Genomic DNA, 26750 nt, shown 5'->3' with positions numbered 1-26750 from the left:
ATATATACAGATAAAATTTCACATTCAACAAAATATACATCACGATTACTAGTGCAGGTATGTACCATTCAATGTCCGCGGACCAGTGAGCCCACAATGCATGGGCGAGGCCCACACACGATACCTGAGCAAAACGGAGAGAACACTGCAGGGGCATCAGATAGAAATACAACAGGCACCTCAGGGGGAAGGGAAGGGGGGGCACCTCAGCCGGATGAGAGCACCATGCCAGATCCATGAGGGGGCTCCATGCCCATTGATGTATCCTGGGGAGTGCAAAGCCACAGTCTCTCAAGTCTCTACAGTGGGTGTGTTGCCCACTGTACCATCCTGGGGAGTGCAAAGCCACAGTCTCTCAAGTCGATAACAGTCTCCACTGGTTCTGGAGGGGGACTGGTGCCCAGAGTGCTTCATCCTGTTAAGGACTGAGGTAGTGGATGCATGTCTCCACTGGTTCTGGAGGGGGACTGGTGCCCAGAGTGCTTCATCCTGTTAAGGACTGAGGTAGTGGATGCATGTCTCTACTGGTTCTGGAGGGGGACTGGTGCCCAGAGTTCTTCATCCTGTTAAGGACTGAGGTAGTGGATGCTGTTCTCCACTGGTTCTGGAGGGGGACTGGTGCCCAGAGTGCTTCATCCTGTTAAGGACTGAGGTAGTGGATGCATGTCTCCACTGGTTCTGGAGGGGGACTGGTGCCCAGAGTGCATCACTCTCCCGTGACGGTCCCAGTTCCGTCACTACCCCTGCCGCACATGGGCTAGTGGTGCTTGAGTTGGCGGTGCTTGCCCTGTTCAGCGGTGCTTGTCCTGTTCAGCAGTGCTTGACTTTGCTGTCTCTGACCTGTTCAGCGGTGCTTGCCATGGCAGTCTTTGCCCTGTTCAGCGGTGCTTGCCCTGTTCAGCGGTGCTTGACTTTGCTGTCTCTGACCTGTTCAGCGGTGTTTGCCATGGCGGTCCCTCATTGCCCAGCGGGGCTGTGGCTGCCGGGGCCTTCCTGGGCACTGACTCTGGCGGTGGCCTCCTGGCCAGTGACGATGGGACTGCCCTCCTGGGCACTGACTCTGGCCGGAGCCTCCTGGACAGTGACAATGGGGCTGGCGGTGGCCTCCTGGGCAGCGGGGATGATGGCGGGCTTCTCCGCCGTGCTGCTCTTCCCAGACTTTGGCGCTGTCTTCTGCCCCTTCCCCACCTTGGGAGGAGTCACAGCTGAGTGGACAGTCCCCCCGGGACCCTTGTGAGCGGCTTTGCCGGCTGGAGTCTTCCCCCTATCCCGTCGGGCACTGTCCAACTTCTGGTGCTTCACAGGGGGGGGGGGCTGGCTGTGCTGTGGCTCCATGTCACACTGGCTGCCCTGGTGCCCGGTGCACTGCACATACCTCTAACAGGCACCACTGGTACCGGAGATTTTTTGGCTGAGGTGCTAGTACGGGACCTATGAATTGGAGGGGGGGTGGTGGGAAAGAGGTCAAGGTTGCTCAGGAAAAGTTTCTTAGGAACACTAGGACGGGTAGCTGGAGGGGGTCTGGGAGTGGAGGAAGAGGAGGTGGTTGTAGGAGGTGTAACTTTAGTTGATTTGGATGCAGGTGCATGCGCTGGAGGCTATCGTGAGGTGGATGGCTGTTGGGTGGGTGTGTGCCTGCGTTTGTGTACTTTGGGGGGGGGCGTCACAGACACACTGGGAGAGGACACAGGGGACGTGTAAATGGTAGTGGGGGTGGTGAGTGCAGGTGAGCAGGGTGTGGTGGTGGGTGTGCTGGTGCGGTGCCTAGTGGCAGTAGTGGTAGTGCATGCAGGTGAGAGTGTAGACGACACTGGGAGGGAGGAGGGAGACGACAAGGAGGGGGACACAGTGGAGGCAGTGGATGTTGCTGTGTCTGTATGTGGGTGATGCTTGGGTGAGTGCCTGTGAGATGTGTGGTGCTTCTGTTTGCCTGAGCTCCCCTTGTGTGTTGACGTGTGTACAGGCTGGTCTGATGGTGTGCTTGGGATGGATTGGGGCACAGGGGATTGGGTCTGGGTGGAGGAAGTTGGAGGGGGGAGGCTAGAGACAGGGACAATGGCTGCCATCAGTGCTGAGGCCAGAGATTGCAGGGTTCGATGATGGGCAGCCTGACCAGAATGAATGCCCTCCAGGAATGCATTAGTGTGTTGCACCTCCCTTTATACACCCTGGATGGCATTCACAATGGTAGACTGCCCAACAGTGAGGGACCTGAGGAGGTCAATGGCCTCCTCACTGAGGGCAGCAGAGGTGACAGGGGCAGGTGCTGAGGTGCCTGGGGCGAAGGTGATGCCCACCCTCCTGGCTGAGCGGGCACGGGACGAAGGCTGAGGGGCTGCTGGGAGGGCAGTGCTGGTAGGGGGGGGTGGCGGCTGTACCTATAGAAGTGGGGGGCACAGATTTTGCCACCACCACAAGGGAGCCCCCATCGGAGGATGAGTCCGTGTCACTGGTTGCTGATCCTGTGACCGCCGTGAAGCTCCCCTCGCCCTCCGTCCCACTGGTGTATTCAGAGTCCGTGGTGTGACCCTCCATGGCCATGTGGGATGCAGCTCCCTCGTGCTCCGGTGCTACTGTACCTCCGCCTGATGATGCTGATGCACAAAAGAACAGGGAGAGCACAAAAAGGGGGGGCGACAGAAGAAAGACAGGTTGAGTGCATGGCTTACCGCTGCCTTTGGCGGACAATACTGACACAGCAGCCCTGTGAACTATGCCGCGCTGTTGGGCTCTACTGATGCAGTTCCTGGGATATGGCCTACATGGCTATGGTAGACATCAGCACACATAGATGACACAGGGGCATGTATACCTGTAGTTGGCAGGTTACGGAGGTGGCCTGCATTACGGAGGGGCATAGCCTACGGAACTCGCCCTGGCCTAGGGAAACCCACAGCCCTCCGCCCCCACCCAGACACCTTCACTGTGTGCAAAGTCCGCTGCATGAGAGTGTACTCACCCCCTTGTGTCTGCTGTGATGTCCTCAAGTGCCCATCCAACTCAGGGTAGGCCACCGCCAGGATCCGGAACATCAGGGGGGTCATGGTTCGACGGGCACCCCTTCCACGTTGGGAGGCCATCCCCAGCTGAGCCTCCGCCGTCTTCTTGCTCCAGCGACAAATGTCCTCCCATCTTTTACGGCAGTGGGTGCTCCGTCTCTGGTGGACCCCCATGGTCCGGACGTACTTGGCGATGGCATGCCAAATATCCTTCTTCTGGTGGGCGCTGACCTACATGAAATGTACAGGGGAAGAAGAGAAGTCATTACCAACTGCACCATCGAAGTGAGTGGCCCACATCCCTACCCTTGGCATGTGGCACATGCATTCACAGTCCTTCATGCTCACAGAACTCTGCCCCCTTCCTTCTTACAACCAGCCCTCTCCACACAGGCATAGCCCATACAACTTGCTCCCTGTATACTCACCTGTTGGTCTGGAGGACCGTAGAGTAGCGTGTACTATGGGAGGACCCCGTCCACGAGCTTCTCCAACTCCTATGCAGTGAAGGCAGGGGCCCTTTCCCCAGACGCACAAGCCATTGTCTCTTCCATACCGAGGTCACAGCAGCACTTGCAGTATAGGTCCTCTCCTGTGGAAGATCAGGTATCGAGTGATTCAACAGATAGAAAATGGCAGTGACGTCCGCGGCGGTGACGTCCGCGGCAGTGCGTATCATCACTGCCGGCGCACTTCGTCATTGGCTCCTGGGACCCATAGGGTCCAATGTTAACCAATGCAGCATTGCGCAGCGGTCTTCGACCGCCTACCGCGACGTGTACAACGCCATCGCAGTTACCTCACATCCCATTGTCCCAGTTTAGAGGTCAGGCAGCTGCCATTTCAGGGGCCCACATGGCTTCATTTTCAACTGCGTCACACATACCTAGGCCTGGACTCAACACACATACAGACAACTTTTTGGATTATTTTTCGTGTTCTGTGTAGCTGTGGGTACATACCTCTTAGTTGCTTGACTCTGTGGTCGCTGTTGTCCTTCCTAGGCACCGTCAGCTGGGACATGTGAGGAGATGGCGGAATCCTCCGGTGTACCGACCACTGGTGGACCTGTTGACAATGGAGGAGCGACATTTAATCATCACCTACAGGTTTGACCGTGCCACAATCCAGGAACTGTGCACCCAGTTGGAGCCTGAACTGATGTCAGCTATCCGCCATCCCACAGGGATCCCCCTTAAGTGCAGGTGCTATCAGTCCTCCATTTCCTTGCAAGTGGGTCTTTTCAAACAACAGTGGCCATGGCATCAGGGATGTCCCAGCCTATGTTTCCCAACGTGTTGTCCAGAGCGTTGTCTGCCCTGCTGAAACACATGAGGAGCTACATCGTTTTCCCTCAGGTGGAGGATTTGGCTACTGTTAAAGATGACTTCTATGCCCTTGGACATATCCCCAACATCATAGGTGCCATTGATGGGACCCATGTGGTTTTAGTCCCCCCCCACAGGACTGAACAGGTGTACAGGAACCGGAAGAGTTATCATTCCATGAATGTACAGATGGTATGTTTGGCAGACCAGTACATCTCCCAGGAAAATGCTATGTTCCCTGGCTCAGTGCATGACGCCTACATCCTGCGGAATAGCAGCATCCCTTATGTGATGGGTCAACTCCAGAGGCAGCGTGTGTGGCTATTAGGTGACTCTGGTTACCCCAACCTGTCATGGCTACTGATCCCAGTGAGGAATCCCAGGGCCAGGGCAGAGGAACGCTACAATGAGGCCCATGGGCAGACTAGGAGGGTGATCAAACGCACCTTCGGCCTCCTGAAGGCCAGGTTCAGGTGCCTCCATATGACAGGTGGTTCCCTATTCTACTCACCAAGGAAGGTGTGCCAGATCATCATCGCCTGCTGTATGCTTCACAATCTTGCTTTGCGACGCCATGTGCCTTTTCTGCAGGAGGATGGTCCAGATGAAGGTGTTGTGGCAGATGTGGAGCCTGTGGACAGTGATGAGGAGGAAGCAGAGGAAGAAGACATTGACAACAGGGACTCAGTCATCCAGCAATATTTCCAGTGCCACACAGGTGAGAACACTTTCTTGCCTACTACAAGTACTTTCACACTTCTACCTCTAATCTGTCTGTCAATTTCAAGCAGTATTTGGAAACTGAGTTGTACATTTCCATTATGGTTTCACAGGTGTGGTTACCAACGTGTGTCATCTGCTTGCATTCTTCATGGACTTGTGATGTGTGACATAGGTATGTTGACATTACATTTGTGAACTGATTTTGTCACTGTCATAGCTAATACACATTTTCAAAATCACAGACTGACTTCAGATTGTTTTGTGCTTCAAGGGTGTTTATTGAAGTGCTAATTATTGGAGGGGGTGGAAAAATGGTGAGGGGTGATGGTGGAGGAATGTCCATGGCAGAGTCCAGTCTATTAGTCTCACAGGTGCACTGCCCATATGGGCATAGGAAGTGGAGCTGGGGCAGTTCCAATATGGACAGGGTGACAAAGTGGGACAGTGGGATGACAATCAGGGTGGTCTCATTTCTTGGCGGTGGTCTTGGCATTGTGCTCTGTCCTGTTCCTGGATCTCAGGGACCGCTTGCGGGGTGGTTCTCCGTCTGCAGGGGGTGGGGTGCTGGTGTGGTGGTCCTGTGGCGGGGCATCCTGTCCACTAGCGCCGGTGGAGATGGTGGGCAGTTCATCGTCCATGCTAGTGTCAGGGGCCCCTTGGAGTGCCACGGTGTCCCTCATGGTGTTCTGTATTTCCTTCAGCACCCCTACGATGGTGCCCAGGTCGGAGCTGATGGTTCTGAGTTCCTCCCTGAACCCCAAATACTGTTCCTCCTGCAGACGCTGGGTCTCCTGAAACTTGGCCAGGACCGTAGCCATCGTCTCCTGGGAGTGGTGGTATGCTTCCATGATGGAGGAGAGGGCCTCGTGGAGAGTGGGTTCCCTTAGCCTGTCCGCCCCCTGTCGCACAGCAGCCCTCCCAGTTCCCCTGTGTCCCTGGGCCTCCGTCCCCTGGACTGTGTGCCCACTACCATTGCCCCTAGGTCCCTGTTGTTGTTGGGGTGGTGGGTTATCCTGGGTTCCCTGTAGTGGTGGACACACAGCTGATTGACGTGTCCTGGGGATGGAGGTATGGGCCTGCTGGGTGGGTGCTGTGCTGGTGTTTCCAGAGGGTGGAAGATCTGTGTTGGGCTGTGCCTGTGTGAGGGGAACCGACTGTCCCGAGGCCCACGATGGTCCGGGCTGGTCACCTGGATCCAGTTGGCCAGAGCTGCTGTCATCACTGTGGGCCTCTTCTGTGGTTGGGGTAGAGATGTCTGGACCTTCCTGTCTGGTGACGTTGGGTAGTGGTCCTGCAGGGGTGTAAAAGCATGATTATTGCATCTGTGTGTGTCATGGTGTGCAATGGGTGGGTGACCGTGTACCCCAGTGCTAGCATTCCGGTGTGGGGGCTTGTGTGATGATGGTTGGGGGGGTGTTATGGGTATGTGCGGTGGGCATGCTTTAGTGATGGGTGTTCATGCTTTGTTGTGTCATGCAGGGCTTGGTGTTGTGATGGGTGGTTTGTGTTATTAGTACATTAGTGAGGAGTTGGAGTGATAGGGGAGGGGGTGAGGGTGGGGGTCTGTGATAGCATGCAGGTAGTGTGGGGGATATGATAGTTAATATTTGACTTACCAGAGTCCATTCCTCCACCGACTCCTCCGAGGCCCTCAGGATGCATAATGGCCAAGACCTGCTCCTCCCATGTTGTTAGTTGTGGGGGAGGAGGTGGGGGTCTGCGTCCAGTCAGCTGTAGCGCGATGTTGTGTCTTGAGACCACAGAACGCACCTTCCCCGGTAGGTCGTTCCACCTCTTCCTGATGTCCTCCCGATTTCTTGGGTGCTGTCCCACTGCGTTGACCCTGTCGACTATTCTTCGCCATAGCTCCATCTTCCTAGCTATGGAGGTGTGATGCACCTGTGCTCCAAATAGCTGAGGCTCTACCCGTACGATTTCCTCCACCATGACCCTGAGCTCCTCCTCCGAGAACCTGGTGTGTCTTTGCCGTACCATGGGGTGGTGTAGCAGTGTGGGGTGGTGTATGTGGTGATGAGTGTGGTGATGTGTAGTAGTGTGTGGTGTTTTGTGCGTGGATGTTGTGTGGGTGATGGTGTTGTGTGCCTCTGTGTGGTGGGGCTGTCTATGCAGTGCAGTCTCTCTGGCCTTCGTCAATAATTTTTGGTCGTAGGGGTTTGTGGGTAATGTGGGTGTGTGTTTTATACTGTGTTGGGTGTGTGGGAGTGGTGTGTGTATGTGTATCAGGTGTGTGTATTTCGAATTGTCCAATGTGGCGGTGTTGGAGATGTGTGTGTATTTTGAGCGCGGTGGTGTGTACCGCCATTGGAATACCGCTGTTTAAAGACCGCCGCGTGGATTCGTGGGTCGTGATAGCATGGGCGTGTTTCTGTTGGCGTGACGGTGGAGGTTTTGTTTTCGCCAGTTTATCACTGACCTTTGGTGTGGCGGACTTGTGTGGGTGTCTGACTTTCGGCGGATTCCGAGATGTGGGTCATAATAGCTGGGCGGATTTCCGTGGCCGCGGCAGTGTATTGGCGGTCTTCTGCACCTCGGTAAGCGGCTTTTACCGCCAATGTTGTAATGACCCCCTTGGTGTTCATTGGCTGGTTAAAACAAACAATTTAAGGAAAGGATTCCTACACTTCCAAGTTTCCTGACTCTTGATTTCCTTTTCACTTCCCCTTGCCTTTAAAATCGACTTTAACAAGTTCAGAAGACTATCAAAAAACACCTGTTCTACTTCTCTATTTAGCCTTCCCACTTTTTCCATATTGTCCGATTGCTGCCAAGATACCTCAGAGCTGCTTTCTGTGAGAGCTCTACACAAAAACATAATGAAAAACTTGGCAAAACAAAGAGTAAAATATACTTTCCATAACCGAAGAAACAATACAAAATTGGGAACAGGGGAATTCAGCTTTTATGAAGTCTTTTACTAAGATATTATAACCTTGGTCAGGTTAAAGGTTGTATCTATTGGTGGTGCAATCAGTGGCACAGGAACCCAGAGGTCTGAGGAGTTCACTATTCCCTATTTTGACTGTCTTTTATTAGCAAAACAGAGATGGGGCACTAAGCCCATTTTCCTTACTTGTATTAGGTCCCGGCGTGCTCATTATTATGCCAACAGACATCTTGTCTAACTTGCTGCGCCAGTTAACAGAAGCTCAAATTCCATTTGTAGAATTTCTTGTGGGGAGTCAGCTCCAGCAAGAACTAGCTTTTTTGGTAAAGGTTAGCTGTCAATCATTCACATTGTTTCACTTTTTATTTCACTATTTACATGCTTCCTGCTTGCTGACTGAGAGCACTAGAGAAAGAAATATGTGACCTGGCGAACTAAGTAAAACGAATATGTACGAATAAGAAAACGGTAGAGTTTTATCTGTTTTATGAAAATTTAGCTGTGACCATAGACTGACTGGTGCTTAAAATACTTTATTTAGATATATGTGAAAACATAGAAAATCATAACAACCTTTAGCATATCGTTAAAAAAATAGAATGTGGTAACAGAAAAACTAAATTAAAGTCTTTAAGTATTTTCTGGTAAAACCGGGGGAAAGGGGTGGGGGGTAACATAGTAAAGAAATATTTTTATTTATACAAAAGAGAGAAAAATATGTATTCATACTTGAATTTACAATGAAAGAAAGTACACATGAATACAGTATAGTATAAGATAACAATAGCCATCATTAATTATAATTTAGATTTAATGACAGAGAGATAAATATTCATGATGGATTAAAGTTTTCTAACAATATATACTTGGTATCAGTTGTATAATTAGTTATCTTGTTCAGAAAAACAGATAAAGGTTCCCATAACATTTGGGCATTATGATCCTTAGAACTTTGATGCAAAAATAAAGTATTTAATTTATGATGGTATAAAACATTTTCCCACCAGGCCTCACATGAGAATTTATTAGAACATTCCCAATGATATGCAATTTGTTAAAAAGCAATAGCTAAAAAAATTCGACTAATTTATTATGTGGAAAACTGAAAAATAAATCATTAGATAGAGTACCTGGAAAAAAATGTAAAATAATAAAAGAGTGTCATAAATTGAATGTATGTTTTAGTTTTGACAACAACTTATGCCAAAAAGCAAATGTGTTGTGACACCAAAATAATATATGCATAAGATCTGCTTTGGGATAGTCATTGTAGGAGGCTGGCCTGGCTTGTAGTGGGTACCAGAGGTACTTACACCTTGTGCCAGGTCCAGTTATCCCTTATTAGTGTAGAAGAGGTGTTTCTAGCAGCTTAGGCTGATAGAAGGTAGTTATGGCAAAGCAGCTGAGGCTGAAGTAGGAGACATGCAAAGCTCCTACTCTACCACTGTTGTCATATGCACAATATCAGAAGAAAACACAATACACAGAAGTACTAAAAATAAAGGTACTTTATTTTTATGACAATATGCCAAAAGTATCTCAGGGAGTACCCTCAGTATGAGGATAAGTTATATACACATGATATATGTACACAAACCAAAATTATGCAGGTAATAGCAAGAAAAGTAATGCAAGCAGTGTAAAATTACAATAGATTGCAATAGGAGAACATAGGTATAGGGGCAACACAAACCATATACTCCAAAAGTGGAATGCGAACCACAAATGGACACCAAACCTATGTGAGCTTGTAGAGGGTCGCTGGGACTGTAAGAAAACAGTGAGGGTTAGAAAAATAGCCCACCCAAGACCCTGAAAAGTAGGTGTAAAGTGCTCCTACTACCCCCAGAGAGCACAAAAGTCGTGATAGGGGGATTCTGCAGGAAGAACAAATACCAGCAATGCAACTACAGTGGATTTCCGGACCCGAGTACCTGTAAGACAAGGGGACCAAGTCCAATAGTCGCAACAGTGTCGAGAGTGGGCAGGAGCCCAGGAAATGACAGCTGAGGGTGCAAGGAAGTTGCCACCTGTTTGAAGCAGCTTGGAGTTCTGCAAGAAAGAAGAGGACTAGGAACTTCTCCTTTGGGGGATGGATGTCCCACATCGTGCTGAAGCTTGCAGAGGTGTTCCCATGCAGAAAGACCGCAAACAAGCCTTGCTAGATGCAAGGGTTGCAGTAGAGGTTTTTGGATGCTGCTGTGGCCCAGGAGGGACCAGGATGTCGCCACTTGGAGGAGGAGACAGAGGGGGCGCCCATCAACTCAGAGAGCTCTCACAAAAGCAGGCAGCACCCGCAGAAGTACCTGAACAGGCACTTGGAAGAAAAGTGAAGAAGAGTCCACCCGAAGACACAAAAGGGAGTCCCACAACGCCGGAGGACAACTCAGAAGGTTGTGCACTGCAGGTTAGAGTGTCAGGGACCCAGGATTGTCTGTGCAAGAAGGAAATCCTGGAAGAGTGCACAGGAGCCGGAGCAGCTGCAAATCACGCAGTACCCAGCAATGCAGTCTAGCGTGGGGGGGGCAAGGACTTACCTCCACCAAACTTGGACTGAAGAGTCACTGGACTGTGGGAGTCACTTGGACAGAGTTGCTGAGTTCCAGGGACCACGCTCGCCGTGCTGAGAGGGGACCTAGAGGACCAGTGATGCAGTGAATGGTGCCTGCGGTTGCAGGGGGAAGATTCCGTTGACCCACGGGAGATTTCTTCAGAGCTCCTGGTGCAGAGAGGAGGCAGGCTACCCCAAGAGCATGCACCACCTGGAAACAGTCAAGAAAGACGGCAGGATGAAGCGATACAAGGTTGCTAGTAGTCGTCTTGCTACTTTGTTGCGGTTTTGCAGGCGTCCTGAGCAGTCAGCGGTCGATCCTTTGGCAGAAGGTGAAGAGGGAGATGCAGATGAACTCTGGTGAGCTCTTGCATTCGTTATCTGGTGAGATCCCCAAAGCAGAGACCCTAAATAACCAGAAAAGCAGGTTTGGCTACCTAGGAAGGAGGATTGGCTACCAAGAGAGGTAAGAGCCTATCAGAAGGAGCCTCTGATGTCACCTGCTGGCACTGGCCATTCAGAGCAGTCCAGTGTGCCACAAACACCTCTGTTTCCAAGATAGCAGAGGGCTGGGACACACTGGAGGAGCTCTGGGCCCCTCCTCTGGGAGGTGCAGGTCAGGGGAGTGGTCACTCCTATTTCCTTTGTCCAGTTTCGCACCAGAGCAGGGCTGGAGGATCCCTAAACCGGTGTAGACTGGCTTATGCAGAGATGGGCACCATCTGTGCCCATCAAAGCATTTCCAGAGGCTAGGGGAGGCTACTCCTCCCAGCCTTCACACCTATTTGCAAAGGGAGAGGGTGTTACACCCTCTCTCAGAGGAAGTCCTTTGTTCTGCCTTCCTGGGCCAGGGCTGCCTGGACCCCAGGAGGGAAGAAACCTGTCTGAGGGGTTGGCAGCAGCAGCAGCTGCAGTGGAGACCCCGGAAAGGCAGTTTGGCAGTACCCGGGTTCTGTGCTAGAGACCCGGGGGATCATGGAATTGTCCCCCCAATGCTAGAAAGGCATTGGGGTGACAATGCCATGATCTTAGACATGTTACATGGCTATGTTCGGAGTTACCATTGTGAGGCTATACATAGGTAGTGACCTATGTACAGTGCACGCGTGTAATTTGCCCTGAACGATGTCGGGCACCTTGGCTAGTGCCAGGATGCCCACACACTAAGTAACTTTGCACCCAACCTTCACCAGGTGAAGGTTAGACATATAGGTGACTTATAAGTTACTTAAGTGCAGTGGTAAATGGCTGTGAAATAACATGGATGTTATTTCACTAAGGCTGCACTGGCAGGCCTGTGTAAGAATTGTCAGATCTCCCTATGGGTGGCAAAAGAAATGCTGCAGCCCATATGGATCTCCTGGAACTCCAATACCCTGGGTACCTCAGTTTATTGTACAAATCCCGAGAAGCTTTGGTTCTGGTTAACAGTAGAGTATCTTCATATTTTCCTCTTCAATGCGGTGTTCGACAAGGATGTCCTCTTTGTCCTTTGCTATTCGATTTGGATATTAAACCCTTCCTGATTCATATTCATCTTAATCCAACTATTTCTGGTTTTCCATATGGAGATCAACATTTAAAATTAGCTGCATATGCAGATGATGTTCTTCTTATCTTGACCCCAGAATATTCTATTCCTGAATTACTAAATGAAATAGATTTCTTTTCACAGGTTTCAGGTTATAAAATTAATAATAAGGACAAAACAGAAGTTATTCCACTATATAAATAAACATTTAAATAATCCTATATTAATTCTAGTTGTCAGTGGGCGTCCTTATCTAGGATCAAATATTTAGGAATTTGGTTCACTTGTTCCATGAAAGAAACTATTGATATTAATTTTAAAGAACCTCACAACAAAACTGACAAATCACTTTCCCCTTGGAATCCTTTATATTCATCTTGGTGCTGGTGTTTAGATTCTATTAAAATGATGATTTCACCTATGTTAATATATACTATCTCTATGATACAGGTACATATCCCACAAATCATTTTTAAACAAATAAACACTAAACTTTTTTAATTCTTACGGAAAAACAAAAAAGCAAGGATCTCCCTTCCCTGTTTGCTAAAATCAAAAAATTAAGGTGGTGTAAATTTTCCAAACTTTGCCTGATATATCACAATGCTTTTGGATTTTGTTGAGCTTCCCTTTAGATTTATGACTCTGTTAATCCCTTCTCTCCAAGATGGTTCCAGATTAAAATAGCCATGCTACATCTTTTTACACCCACAGAAACTCTTTCATTTATGACCATAGATTGACTTGTATGAGATTTAGAGATCCCTATTTATAATTTCCCCAACATCTACACAAAAGTCTGATTTGCCGGGTTTTAACTGGTGTAAGTTTTGTGGTTGAAATGTGTTAAAGCATTACTTTATACTGCACAGTGACATACAGAAATGCATGATCTGTGTGAACATTTCTAGGTCTTGCAAGACCTTTGTTACTTTAAAGGGGGCTTATAAACAACCCATTGTTTACCATTGGTTGGCTTCATTGTCATTCTCATTTGCTTGATTCCTATTCTTCAGCTTCCATATTCTTGCTTCCATTTTGTGTGTTTGTTCCTTCCCTGGAGCCTGGATGCATTCATTTTTCAGGCTCTACTATGTTTGTTTTGATTAAGAACTCTCAAAGAGTATGTGCGGTTTTTAGCTATCTTCCTCGTGTACTTCTACTCCTCAGTGTTCCTCCCCCAATCCCTCCTGCCTTCTCTCCCTCCATTGTCCGTGTGCTTGCCTCAGGTCCCCGTCCCACTCTCTGTTGTCCTTGTGCTTGCCTGAGGACCATCTGCCTACCCTCAATTGGCTGTATTATTTCTCCCAGCCCATCCTAACCACCACCATTGTCAATGTGCTTGTCCCCAACCCCTCCCATTGACTGCTTTCATTGTGTGCTTGCCGCAGCTCCTGCTGTTCACCTTCAATAGTCTATCTGCTTGCCCCAGACCCTCCACCCACCATCCGTTATCCATCTGCTTGCACTGCTGTGTTACATAACTACAGAACAATGCCGAAGTCAATAACTCTCATAGGCAGGACTCATTGATTTTACCCCTGCCTGCATGCTTTCTGTAACCTATTCATGTAGTTGTTGGGAAAGTTTTCAAGATGGATTGGTCAGTTAAGTACTTGCTGATGGCTTCTAGTGTGATCTTGAATAAGGCAAAGCCAATTTAACCTTTCATCTTTCCAAATCGATACATTGAGTGTCATGGAGTTGGAAAAGTAAAGCCTGTCATCTATCAACGTTTAGAAAAGGAACAGACTGAGCTGTGAAGCGGCATATAAAAACAAGTTTTCATCGTAACTTAGTTGTTTGCACCTTTTCCGTAATATGTTAGCAAGAGGCATTAGCTCCATTCTCATACCTGTTGACTACGATCTTTTATTGCCTCAAACATAAGGATGTACCCAGCCGTGGTCTCATGTGGGCGGTATAGAAAAATAACGTTATTTTAGTCCTACACCATTCATTCACATGGATAAGAAATTGCTATGTATTCCTGTTAGAAATGGGGTTTTTGGTTGGCAGTCAGGTTACCCTCTGTCCAAGCAAGAACCCTCACTCTAAACAGGGTAAGTCACACACAATCCAAATTATCCTGTGCCCACCCTCTGGTAGCTTGGCACTGAGCAGTCAGGCTTAACTTAGAAGGCAATGTGTAAAGTATTTGTGCAATAAATCATACAATAACGCAATATAACACCACAAAAATACACCACACAGTGTTTAGAAAAATATATAATATTTATCTGGATAATTGCAGGTCCAAACGATCAAAGATGCAATATGAAATTGTAGAGATATCACTGAAAAGTGATATAAAGTGTCTTAAGTCTTTAAAAAGCAAACAAAGTCTCTTTCAAGCACAAAGTACCTGGTTTGGAGTGGAAAATCTCCGCAGAGGGCCGCAGAGGAGGAGATGTGTGGAAAAATGGTGTGTGCATCGGTTTCGCCCCTCAACACACGGACTTGCGTTGTTATTTTTCACGCGGGGAGACGTATGTTGTTCGGCGGGAAGAAAAATGGTGTGTGCGTCGGTTTCGCCCCTTCACACACGGACTTGCGTCGTTATTTTTCACTCGGGGAAGACGTCCGTCGTTTTCCGGCACGCAGGCCGTCTCCTTCTGTGATTCGTGGGATTACCAGATGTCCCAGGGTCTGTGCGTTGATTCTTCGGCTTGTTTTCCAGCTGCGCGTCGTTTGAGCAGCCAGGCAGTTCTTCTTGGCAGGATGCAGGTTCTGGTTCAGGTTTCTTCTCCAGCAAGTGTCTTAAGTGGTAGGGCAGAGGCCCTGTTTTATACCCAAATGTGCCTTTGAAGTGGGGGAGACTTCAAAGAGTGGCCTAGAAGTGCACCAGGTCCCCTTTCAGTTCAATCCTGTCTGCCAGGGTCCCAGTAGAGGGTGTGGCAGTCCTTTGTGTCAGAGCAGGCCCTCTACCCTCCCAGCCCAGGTAGACCCATTCACAATGCAGATGTATGCAAGTGAGGCTGAGTACCCTGTGTTTGGGGTGTGTCTGAGTGAATGCACAAGGAGCTGTCAACTAAACCTAGCCAGACGTGGATTGTAAGGCACAAAAAGATTTAAGTGTAGAGAAATGCTCACTTTCTAAAAGTGGCATTTCTAAAATAGTAATATTAAATCCAACTTCACCAGTCAGCAGGATTTTGTATTACCATTCTGGCCATACTGAATATGACCTTCCTACTCCCTTCAGATCAGCAGCTGCCACTTCAACAATGTATGAGGGCAGCCCCAATGTTAGCCTATGAAGGGAGCAGGCCTCACAGTAGTGTAGAAACGAATTTAGGAGTTTTACACTAACAGGACATGTAACTACACAGTTACATGTCCTGCCTTTTACCCACACAGCACCCTGCTCTAGGGGTTACCTAGGGCACAGATTAGAGGTGACTTATGTGTAGAAAAAGGGGAGCTTGAGGCTTGGCAAGTACTTTTAAATGCCAAGTCGAAGTGGCAGTGAAACTGCACACACAGGCCTTGCAATGGCAGGCCTGGGACAAGGTAAAGGGGCTACTTGAGTGGGTGGCACAATGAGTGCTGCAGGCCCACTAGTAGGATTTAATCTACAGGCCCTAGGCACATACAGTACATATTACTAGGGACTTATAGGTAGGTTAAATATTCCAATTTGGTATGATCCAAGGTTACCATGTTTAAAGGGAGAGAGCATATGCACTTTAGCACTGGTTAGCAGTGGTAAAGTGCGCAGAGTGTAAGAGCCAGCAAAAACCAAAAAGTGGAGGGAGGCAGGCAAAAAGTTAGGGGTGACCACCCTAAAGCATGTCAGGTCTAACATGTGTCCCACCCAGCTGAAAGTGGGGAGAGCTACCCGACCTTCTGGGAGCTCTCATCACTAAGGCGGAAGTATCTGGAGAGACCATCAGCGTTGGCGTGGTCAACCCCTGGGCGATGCTCCACCGTAAAGTCCATCCCCTGTAGGGTAATGGACCACCTCGAGAGTTTTGGATTCTCACCCCTCATCTGGATGAGCCACCTGAGGGGCCTGTGATCTGTCTGAACCCGGAAGTGAGTCTCAAACTGGTAGGGTCTTAGCTTCTTCAGTGCCCAGACCACAGCAAATGCTTCTCTCTCAATAGCACTCCTCCTTTGTTCCCATGGTAATAGTCTTCTGCTAATAAAGACTACAGGTTGGTCTGAGCCCTCCTCATTCAGCTGTGCTAGAACAGCCCCTATGCCATGCTCTGAGGCGTCTGTCTGCACAATAAATTCCTGGGAATAGTCAGGGGCCTTGAGCACGGGGGACGTGCACATGGCTTCCTTGAGAGAATCAAAGGCTTTCTGACAAGCCTCTGTCCAATTCACCAACCTAGGTTGTTTCTTGGATGTGAGTTCTGTCAAGGGGGATACAATGGTACCATAACCCTTGACGAATCTGCAGTAGTATCCAGTGAGGCCCAAAAAGGCTCTCACCTCAGTCTGTGTTCTAGGTGGTTGCCAGGCCTTGATAGTCTCAATCTTGGCCTGGAGTGGCCGCACCTTGCCACCACTTACTAGGTGTCCCAAGTACACCACGGAACTCTGCCCAATATGGCACTTACTAGCCTTGATAGTCAGGCCTGCCTGTTGCAGAGCCTGAAGCATCTCCTTGAGGTGGAGCAGGTGTTCCTCCCAGCTGGAACTGTAGACAGCTATGTCGTCCAGGTAAGCTGCACAGAAGGCATCTTTACCAGCTAGGACCCCGTTAACCAACCGTTGGAAGATAGCGGGGGCATTTTTCAGCCCAAATGGCATCTCCCGGAATTGGTAATGGCCATCAGGGGTGGAAAATGCTGATCTTTCCTGAGCCCCCTCAGTCAGGCCGGTCTACCAGTACCCTGAAGTAAGATCAAACGTACTCAGGAACTTGGCAGCACCTAGCCTGTCAACGAGCTCATCAGCTCGGGGGATGGGGTGAGCATCAGTCCGGGTGACTGAGTTGAGACCCCGGTAGTCCACACAGAACCGGAGTTCTGGCTTCGCACCTGGGGCAGTAGCCTTAGGAACCAATACCTCAGGGCTGGCCCAGGGACTACTGAATTTCTCAATAACCCCTAAAGTCAACATCTTGGAGACCTCCTCCTTGATGCTGGCCTTCACCTTATCCGACAACCTGTAAATTTTGTTCTTCACAGGGGGACTGTCACCTGTGTCAATGTCATGAACACAGAGGTGGGTTAGTCCAGGAGTAAGGGAGAACAGGGGGGAGAACTGCTCTAACAGCTCATAGCAGTCACCTCTCTGGGTGAGAGTCAGGGAGTCAGAGAGAATGACACCACCCACTGACCCATCCCCTTCTTTGACAGCAAGGAGGTCGGGGAGAGGTTCACTCTCCTCTTCCATGCCCTCATCTGTGACCAGGAGCATACTGACCTCAGACCTCTCAAAATGAGGTTTGAGCCGGTTGGATGGAGAACCCTTAGGGGGTGCCTAGGGGTCTTGAGGTCCACTAGGTAAGTGGCCTCCCCTTTACACTCCTTGATCTCAAAGGGGCCAGTCCAGCGGTCCTGGAGAGCCCTGGGCTCTACTGGCTCCATCACCCAAACTTTGTCTCCAGGTGAGAACTCAACTAGAGTGGCCTTCTGGTCATACCACTCCTTCATCACCTCTTGACTGGCCTCGAAGTTACTCTGGGCCTGCTTCCCGAAGCGTTGGGTTTGATTGCGGAGGGCCAGCATGTAGCTGACCACATCCTGGGGAAGTTACTTGGGAGCTTTCTCCCAGCCCTTCTTAACAATGCTTAGGGGTCCCCTGACAGGGTGACCATAGGAAAGCTCAAAGGGGCTGAACCCCACCCCTTACTGGTGCACCTCTCTGTAAGCAAACAACAGGCAGGGTAAGAGGACATCCCACTTACGCCTCATGGCATCAGTCAGGCCACCAATCATGCCTTTCAGGGTCTGGTTGAATCTCTCAACAAGCCCATTGGATTGAGGATGATAAGGGGTGGTAAACCAGTAGGTCACCCCACACTCATCCCACATGGACTTCATGTATGCAGACATGAAGTTTGTGCCCCTGTCGGACACAACCTCCTTAGAGAATCCCACACGGGTAAACATTCCCAACAGGGCTCTGGTCACCACCGGTGCAGTCACTGTTCTCATAGGGATTGCCTCTGGATAGCGGGTGGCATGGTCCACCAAAACCAGGATAAACCTGTTGCCCAAGGCAGTCTTGGGGTCCAAGGGACCAACAATGTCGATGCCCACCCTTTCAAAGGGGGTGCCAACGACTGGGAGTGGGATAAAGGGAGCTTTAAGCCGTTTCCCTGTCTTCCCACTAGCCTGGCAGGTGGGGCAAACCCTGCAGAAGTTATCTGAGGCTGTCCTCATTCTGGGCCAATAGAAGTGGGTGTCAAGCCTGTTAAAGGTCTTGTCTAGGCCCAGGTGTCCTGCCAGGGGGATGTCGTGAGCCAGGCCCAGTAGGAAGTTCCGGTAACACTGGGGGAACACCAGCACCCGGGGTGCCCCAGGACCTGGAACCTTACGCTCACTGTAAAGGAGATCATTCTCCCAGTAAATATGGTGAGAGCCAGAGGTGTCTCCTGCTGCTTGGGCTGTGGCCTGTTGCCTCTGACCCTCAAGGGCGGAGCATTCCTTCTGCGCCTTGCAGAATGCTGCCCTGGTTGCCCCCCCCTCTACTTGCCAGCCAGCAAGTTTAGCTATGTTGCCCAGGTCAGCTATGTCCTCCCCAGTTGGCTCAGGGGCCTCCTCCTCCTCAGGGGCCTCGTCCACCACCTTGGGAACATTTGAGGCGGGTTTCCCGTGACTCTTGCCTTTCCTCTTTGCAGCTGTCTGGGCCATCTTTCCAGGCTCCAGACGCTTTTGACTCCCTTCCCGGGCAGCCATGGACTGTGTGGTCATGCAGACCCACTCAGGTAACCCTAACATCTCCAGGTGAGGTCTGAGCTCTACTTCTTTCCAAGCAGTATGCTCAAGATCATTGCCTAACAGAAAATCTACCGGCATGGCAGGACTCACAGCTACTTTCAGAGCACCAGAGACCCCCCCCCACTCAAAGGGAACCAGAGCCACCGGTAGGTGACTCTCACCATTGTCAGCGACTATGACCTGGTGGAATGTATTAGGGACTATCTGCTCTGTTGACACCAGCTGACTCTTGATAGTAGTCATACTGGCTCCTGTGTCACGCAGAGCCTCCACCTTTTGCCCATCAATGGTGACCCACTGCCTGTACTTGGAAGTATTTCGGGGCATGTGGGCTTTGGGCACCATTTCTCTTTCTCCCAGGGACACTAAGGACATCTCTACCTGCTCCCCAAAGCTATCTGGGTCCATCTCTCCCCCGAGCGTTACACTAGTCAACCCATGTGTCTGTCCGGTAGTGGACGGTGCCCTCTTTGAGCACTGGGGGTCGCCTTTATAGTGACCATACTGATAGCACTCCATGCATTTTGGGTTGGATTTCCCTGATTTATCATACGTCCCTGGCTTTTTCCCAAATCTGGAAAAGAAATGGTTGCCACCCCCTCCCTGGGAATTCTTTTGGGGGCCTTTTGAGAGTTCCTTATCTGTAAGTTTATCTCCCCCCTCTTTCTTCTGTTGGGAACCCTGACCACCTTTGGGGGTGTCCCCCCCAGGTACCTTTTTGGACACTCTGGTGCTAACCCAGAGGTCCGCCTCCTCAGCAAGTTTCCTGGGATTAGTCAGCTTACTATCTACCAAGGGCTGGCGCAACTCTGTAAAAGTAGTATTGAGCATATGCTCTCTCAGAATCAAGTCATATAACCCTTTATAATCATCTACTTTGTTGCCCCACACCCATCGAGTCAGTGCCTTACTGGAAAAGTCAAAGAAATCTACCCATGTTTGTGTGGATTGTTTAGTGCTGTCCCTGAACCTCTGACGGTATCCCTCGGGGTCAGCCCAAACTTGGCAAGTAAAGTGGCTTTCTGAAGTGGGTATGTGTTTTGATCAGGTTGATCCAATGTGAGAAGTGTGTCCCTCCCCAATGGTGGCACATAACCCCACATAGCTGTACCCCATTGCCCTTCAGGAACCTCATGAGCCCTTAGTGCAACTTCATAAGCAGCTACCCATTTATCTATGTCATCTCCCTCCACAAGAGTGGGCACCACATTTTTGGGTATGCAAACCTTCTTTTCTCCAGCAGGTCTTGTCTGTATGCTGCCACCATTATTGCTGAATTCAGACTGTCTCGCCTTGATCTCCAGCTCCTTGAGACTCAGTTCATGAGCCAACAATAGTTTCTTTTCAGCCAAAGCTCTCTCAGCTGCAGCTTCAGCTCTTTCAGCTTCCACCTGTTTGGCTGCTATTTCAGCCTTCCTTTCCTCCTGTTGGGCCTCCATTTTCAGTTTTTCCATTTGCAATTGGAACTCCCTTTCCTCTCTCCTTTCCTCTGCGGTCAGGCTTTGCTCAGAGACACTGCTCCCTGGTCTGGAAGGGGCCAAAGTTGCAGTGGTAACATTACCCACTGATGGCAATAAATCCTCTGAGAGGCCATTTTCTGGCTCCTCTTCCTCCTCATCCTCCTCATCCTCCTCTAAATGGGCTTCTGCCCAGGCCCTCAGCGCCACTTGAAAGTCCTCCTTTTTGGAGGCCCCTTGGGTGGGTACTCTCAGCACCCTGCAGAACCCTTTTAGCTGTTTGACAGTATATGTCTCCAACAGGGACAGGTCCAAATCTCCCACTTGAGACCCACACAGAGACTTGTTGAGGGAGGATTTAGTTTTTGAAAATTGTCAGGAAAAACAAATTTGCAAAAAAGAGATAAAACTCAAGTTGACCTTCAACTGTGGGTAGGTAGTGAAATACTTAGCTAATGTATGTCACTGCACAAATACAAGTCCTATCCTCACCGCTGATCACCAATGTTAGAAATGGGGTTTTTGGTTGGCAGTCAGGTTACCCTCTGTCCAAGCAAGAACCTCACTCTAGTCAGGGTAAGTTACACACAATCCAAATTATCCTGTGCCCACCCTCTGGTAGCTTGGCACTGAGCAGCCAGGCTTAACTTAGAAGGCAATGTGTAAAGTATTTGTGCAATAAATCATACAATAACATAATATAGCACCACAAAAATACACCACACAGTGTTCAGAAAAATATATAATATATATCTGGATAATTGCAGGTCCAAACGATCAAAGATGCAATATGAAATTGTAGAGATATCACTGAAAAGTGATATAAAGGGGGTCATTACAATATTGGCGGTAAAAGGCACGTACCGCCGTGCAGAAGACCGCCAATACACCGCGGCGGTAGTCCGCCACAGCTATTATGACACACCTCTCGGAATCCGCCAAAACACAGACACCCACACAACTCCGCCACACCAAAGGTCAGAGGTAAAGTGGCGAAAACAAAACCTCCACTTCCACGCCAACAGAAACACGCCCATGCTATCATGACCCACGAATCCACACGGCGGTCTTTCAACCACGGTATTCCATTGGCGGTACACACCGCCGCACTCAAAATACACACACATCTCCAAAACACCGCCACATTGGACAATTCTAAATACACACACCTGATACACATACAAACAACACTCCCACACACCCAACTCAATATAAAGCACACACCCACATCACCCACAAACCCCTACGACCAAAAATTTTGACGAAGGCCAGAGAGACAGCACAGCCAAGACAACACCACCATACAGAGGCACACAACACCATCACCCACACCACATCCACGCACAAAACACCACACACCACTACACATCACCACACACATCAACACTCACACCGCCCCACACATCACACACACCACCCCATGTCACGCCAAAGACAACCCCGCTTCTCCGAGGAGAAGCTCAGGGTCATGGTGGTGGAAATCGTACGGGTAGAGCCACAGGTATTTGGCTCACATGTACAGCACACATCCATAGCCAGGAAGATGGAGCTACGGCGAAGAATCGTGGACAGGGTCAACGCAGTGGGACAGCATCCAAGAAATAGGGAGGACATCAAGAAGAGGTGGAACGACCTACGGGGGAAGGTGCGTTCAACGGTCTCGAGGCACAACATAGCGGTACAGCGGACTGGCGGCGGACACCCACCTCCTCCCCCACAACTAACAACATGGGAGGGGCAGGTCTTAACCATCATGCATCCAGAGGGCCTCGGAGGAGTCAGTGGAGGAATGGACACTGGTAAGTCAAATCTTAACTATCATATCCCCCACCCTACCTGCATGCGCTCACACACCCCCACCCTCATCCCCTCCTTTATCACCCAAAATCCTCACTAATGTACTAAGAACACAAACCACCCATCCCAACACCAAGCCCTGCATGACACAACATGAACAACTAAGCATGGACACCCAGCACTAAAGCATGCCCACTGCACATAGCAAGAGCAACCCCCTAACCATCATCACACAAGCCCCCACACAGGAATGCCTGCACTGGGGTACACAGAAACCCACCCATTGCACACCATCACAAACACAAATGCATTAATCATGCTCTTATGCCCCTGCAGGAACCTGAAGGACCGTCACCACACCAGAGGGTCCAGACAACACCACTCCACCCCCAGAAGAGGCCCACACTGACGATAGCAGCTCTGCCCTACTGGAGCCTGATGACCAGCCCGGACCATCGTGGGCCTCGGGACAGTCGGTTCCCCTTGCACAGGCACAGCCCAACACTGACCTTCCACCCTCTGGTAACACCAGCACAGCACCCACCCAGCGGGCCTAAACCTCCCTACCCAGGACAGGTCAATCAGCGGTGTGTCCACCACTACAGGGAACCCAGGATAACCCACCACCCCAACAACAACAGGGACCTGGGAGCAGTGGTAGTGGGCACACGGTCCAGGGGACGGAGGCCCAGGAACACAGGGGAACTAGGAGGGCTGCTGTGCGACAGGGGGAGGACAGGCCTAGGGAACCCACTCTCCACGAGGCCCTATCCTCCATCATGGGAGCATACCACCACTCCCAGGAGACGATGGCGACGGTCCTGGCAAAGTTTCAGGAGACCCAGCGCCTGCAGGACGAACTGTATTTGGAGTTCAGGGAGGAGCTCAGGACCATCAGCTCCGCCCTGGGCACCATCGTAGGGGTGCTGAAAGACATACAGCAGACTCTGAGGGACACCGTGGCACTCCAAGGGGCCCCTGACACTAGCCAGGACGATGAAGTGCCCACCACCTCCGCCGGCGCTAGTGGACAGGAGGCACCGCCACAGGACCACCACACCAGCACCCCACCCCCTGCAGACGGACAACCACCCCGCAAGCGGTCCCTGAGAACCAGGAACAGGACAGAGCAAGATGGCAAGACCCCTGCCAGGAAATGAGACCACCCTGATTGTCCTCCCACTGACCCACTTTGTTACCCTGTCCATACTTGAACTGCCCCAGCTCCACTTCCTATGCCCAGATGGGCAGTGCACCTGTGAGACTAATAGACTGGACTCTGCCATGGACATTCCTCCACCATCCCCCATCACCATTTTACAACCCACCTCCATTTTTGAGCACTTAAATAAACACCCTTGAAACACAAAACAATCTGGAGTCAGTCTATGTTTTTGTAAAATGTATTATCAATGACAGAGTCATAATGCGTTTCCCATTGTAAAGCCAACATACCTATGTCACACATCACAAGTCCTTGAAGGATGCAAGCAGATGACACACGTTGCTAACCACACCTGTGAAACAGTAATGGAAAGGTACAACTCAGTAACCAAATAGTGGTAGAAATCGACAGACAGGATAGAGGTAGACGTGTGAAAGTGAATGTAATGGTAAAAATTAAAATGTTCTCATCTGTGTCTCACTGGAAATATTGCTGTATGACTGACTCCCTGTTGTCGTTGTCTTCTTCCTCAGCTTCCTCCTCATCACTGTCCACAGGCTCCACAGGCTCCACAGCTGCCACAACACCGTCATCTGGACCTTCCTCCTGCAGAAAAGGCACCAGGCGTCGCAGAGCCAAATTGTAGCATTCCTCTGCCCTGGTCCTGGGATTCCTCACTGGGGTCAATAGCCAGGACAGGTTGGGGTAATCAGAGTCCCCCAATAGCCATACACGGTGCCTCTGGAGTTGAGCCATCATATCAGGGATGCTGCTATTCCGCAGGATGTAGGCGTCATGCACTGAGCCAGGGAACATAGCATTTACCTGGGAGATGTACTGGTCTGCCAAACAGACCATCTGAACATTCATGGAATTATAACTCTTCCTGTTTCTGTAAACCTGTTCACTCCTGTGGGGGGGGCAGAGCTACATGGGTCCCATCAATGGCACCTATGACGTTGGGGATATGTCCAAGGGCATAGAAGTCACCTTTAACTGTAGGCAAATCTTCTACCTCAGGGAAAATGATGTATCTCCTTAAGTGTTTCAGAAGGGCAGACAACACTCTGGACAAAACATTGGAAAACATAGGCTGGGACATCCCTGATGCCATGGCCACTGTTGTCTGGAATGACCCACTTGCAAGGAAATGGAGCACTAACAGCACCTGCATGTCAGGGGGGATTCCTGTGGGATGGCGGATTGGTGACATCAGGTCTGGCTCCAACTGGGTACATAGTTCCGGGATTGTGGCACGGTCAAACCGGTAGGTGACGATGACATGTCGCTCTTCCATTGTCAACAGGTCCACCAGCGGTCGGTACACCGGAGGATTCCGCCATCTTCTCACATGTCCCAGCTGACGGTGCCTACGAAGGACAACAGCGACGAATCAGTCATTTTTCCTCCAGGTATGTACCCACAGTTACACACAAGACTACACCAATCACAAAACCCTTCCTGTATGTGTGTTGAGTGTAGGCCTAGCTATGTGTGACGCAGAGGTAAATTAAGCCATGTGGGCCCCTGAAATGGCGGCTGCCTGACCTCTAAAGTGGGACATTGGGATTGTGGGGTAAAAGCGCTGGCGTTGCACACCGTGGCGGTAGGCGGTCATAGACCGCCGCGCAATGCTGCATTGGTTAACATTGGACCCTATGGGTCCCAGGAGCCAATGAACAGGTGCGCCGGTGGTGATGATGCGCACCGCGGCGGACGTCACTGCGGCGGACGTCACCGCCATTTTCTATCTGTTCAATCACTAGATACCTGACCTTTGACAGGAGAGGACCTACACTGCAAGTGCTGCTGTGACCTTGGTCTGGAAGCGACGATGGTTGCTGCGTCTGGGGAAAGGGCCCCTGCCTTCACTGCTCAGGAGTTGGAGAAACTGGTAGACGGGGTCCTCCCCCAGTACACGCTACTCTACGGTCCTCCAGACCAACAGGTTAGTACACAGGGAGCACGTTGTATGGGCTAGGCCAGGGTGGAGAGGGCTGGTTGGAAGAGGGAAGGGGGCAGAGTTCATAGAACATTAATGCATGTGAATCAATGGGCCACATGGCCAGAGTTTGGAGGGGGCCACTCACATCGACGGTGCAGTTGGTAATGACTGTTCCTCTTCCCTTGTGCATGTCATGTAAGTCAGCGCCCACCAGAAGAGGGACATTTGGAGTGCCATCGCCAAGGAAGTCCGGACCCTGGGGGCCCACCAGAGACGGGGCACCCACTGCCGTAAAAGATGGGAGGACACTCGCCGCTGCAGCAAGAAGACGGCGGAGGCTCAGCTGGGGATGGTCTCCCAACGTGGGAGGGGTGCCCATCGCACCATGACCCCCCTGATGTTCCGGATCCTGGCGGCCTACCCGGAGTTGGACGAGTGCTTGAGGGCATCACAGAAGACACAAGGGGGTGAGTACAACCTCTTTCTGCAGACTTTGCGCGCAGTAGAGGGGTCTGGGTGGAGGAGGAGGCCTGTGGGTGTACCTAGGCCAGCTAGAAACACGAAGACTAGGCCCCTCTGTAATGCAGCCCATGTGGCACTCTACCGCACCTCAGTATAGTGCCAAGTCAAGGTAGAGTTGCCCCTGTGGCAGCCATGTGTGCAGATGTCCACCATTGCCATGTAGGCCATATCCCAGAAATTGCATCTGCAGAGGGCAGGAGCACGGCGTAATGCAGGGGGCTGCTGTGTCTGTCTTGTCCGCCAACGGTAGCGGTATGCCATGCACTCAACCTGTCTTTCTTCTGTCCCCCCCCCCTTTTTCTGCTGTCCCTGTTCTTCTGTACATCAGCATCATCAGGCGGAGGTACAGTGGCACCGGAGCACAAGGGAGCTGCATCCCACATGGCCATGGAGGGCCACACCACGGACTCTGAATGCACCAGTGGGACGGAGGGCGAGGGGAGCTTCACGTCGGCCACCGGATCACCAACCAGCGACACAGACTCGTCCGCCAATGGGGGCTCCCTTGTGGTGGTGGCACCATCTGTGTGCCCCACTTCTACAGGTACAGCCGCCACCTCCCCTACCAGAACGGCCCTCCCAGCAGCCCCTCAGCGTTCGCCCCGTGCCCGCTCACCCAGGGGGGTGGGCATCACCTTCGCCCCAGGCACCTCAGGCCCTGCCCCAGTCACTCCTGCTGCCCTCAGTGAGGAGGCCAATGACCTCCTCAGGTCACTCACTGTTGGGCAGTCTACCATTGTGAATGCCATCCAGGGTGTAGAACGAGAGTTGCAACACGGTAATGCATTCCTGGAGGGCATTCATTCTGGTCAGGCTGCCCTTCAGCGAACCCTGCAATCTCTGGCCTCAGCACTGATGGCAGCCATTGTCCCTGTCTCTAGCCTCCCCCTCCAACCTCCTCCACCCAGACCCAATACCCTGTACC

The sequence above is a fragment of the Pleurodeles waltl genome, chromosome 1_2 (assembly GCF_031143425.1).
Source record: "Pleurodeles waltl isolate 20211129_DDA chromosome 1_2, aPleWal1.hap1.20221129, whole genome shotgun sequence".
Classification (NCBI taxonomy): Eukaryota; Metazoa; Chordata; class Amphibia; order Caudata; family Salamandridae; genus Pleurodeles; species Pleurodeles waltl.
This window is presented reverse-complemented; position numbering follows the sequence as displayed.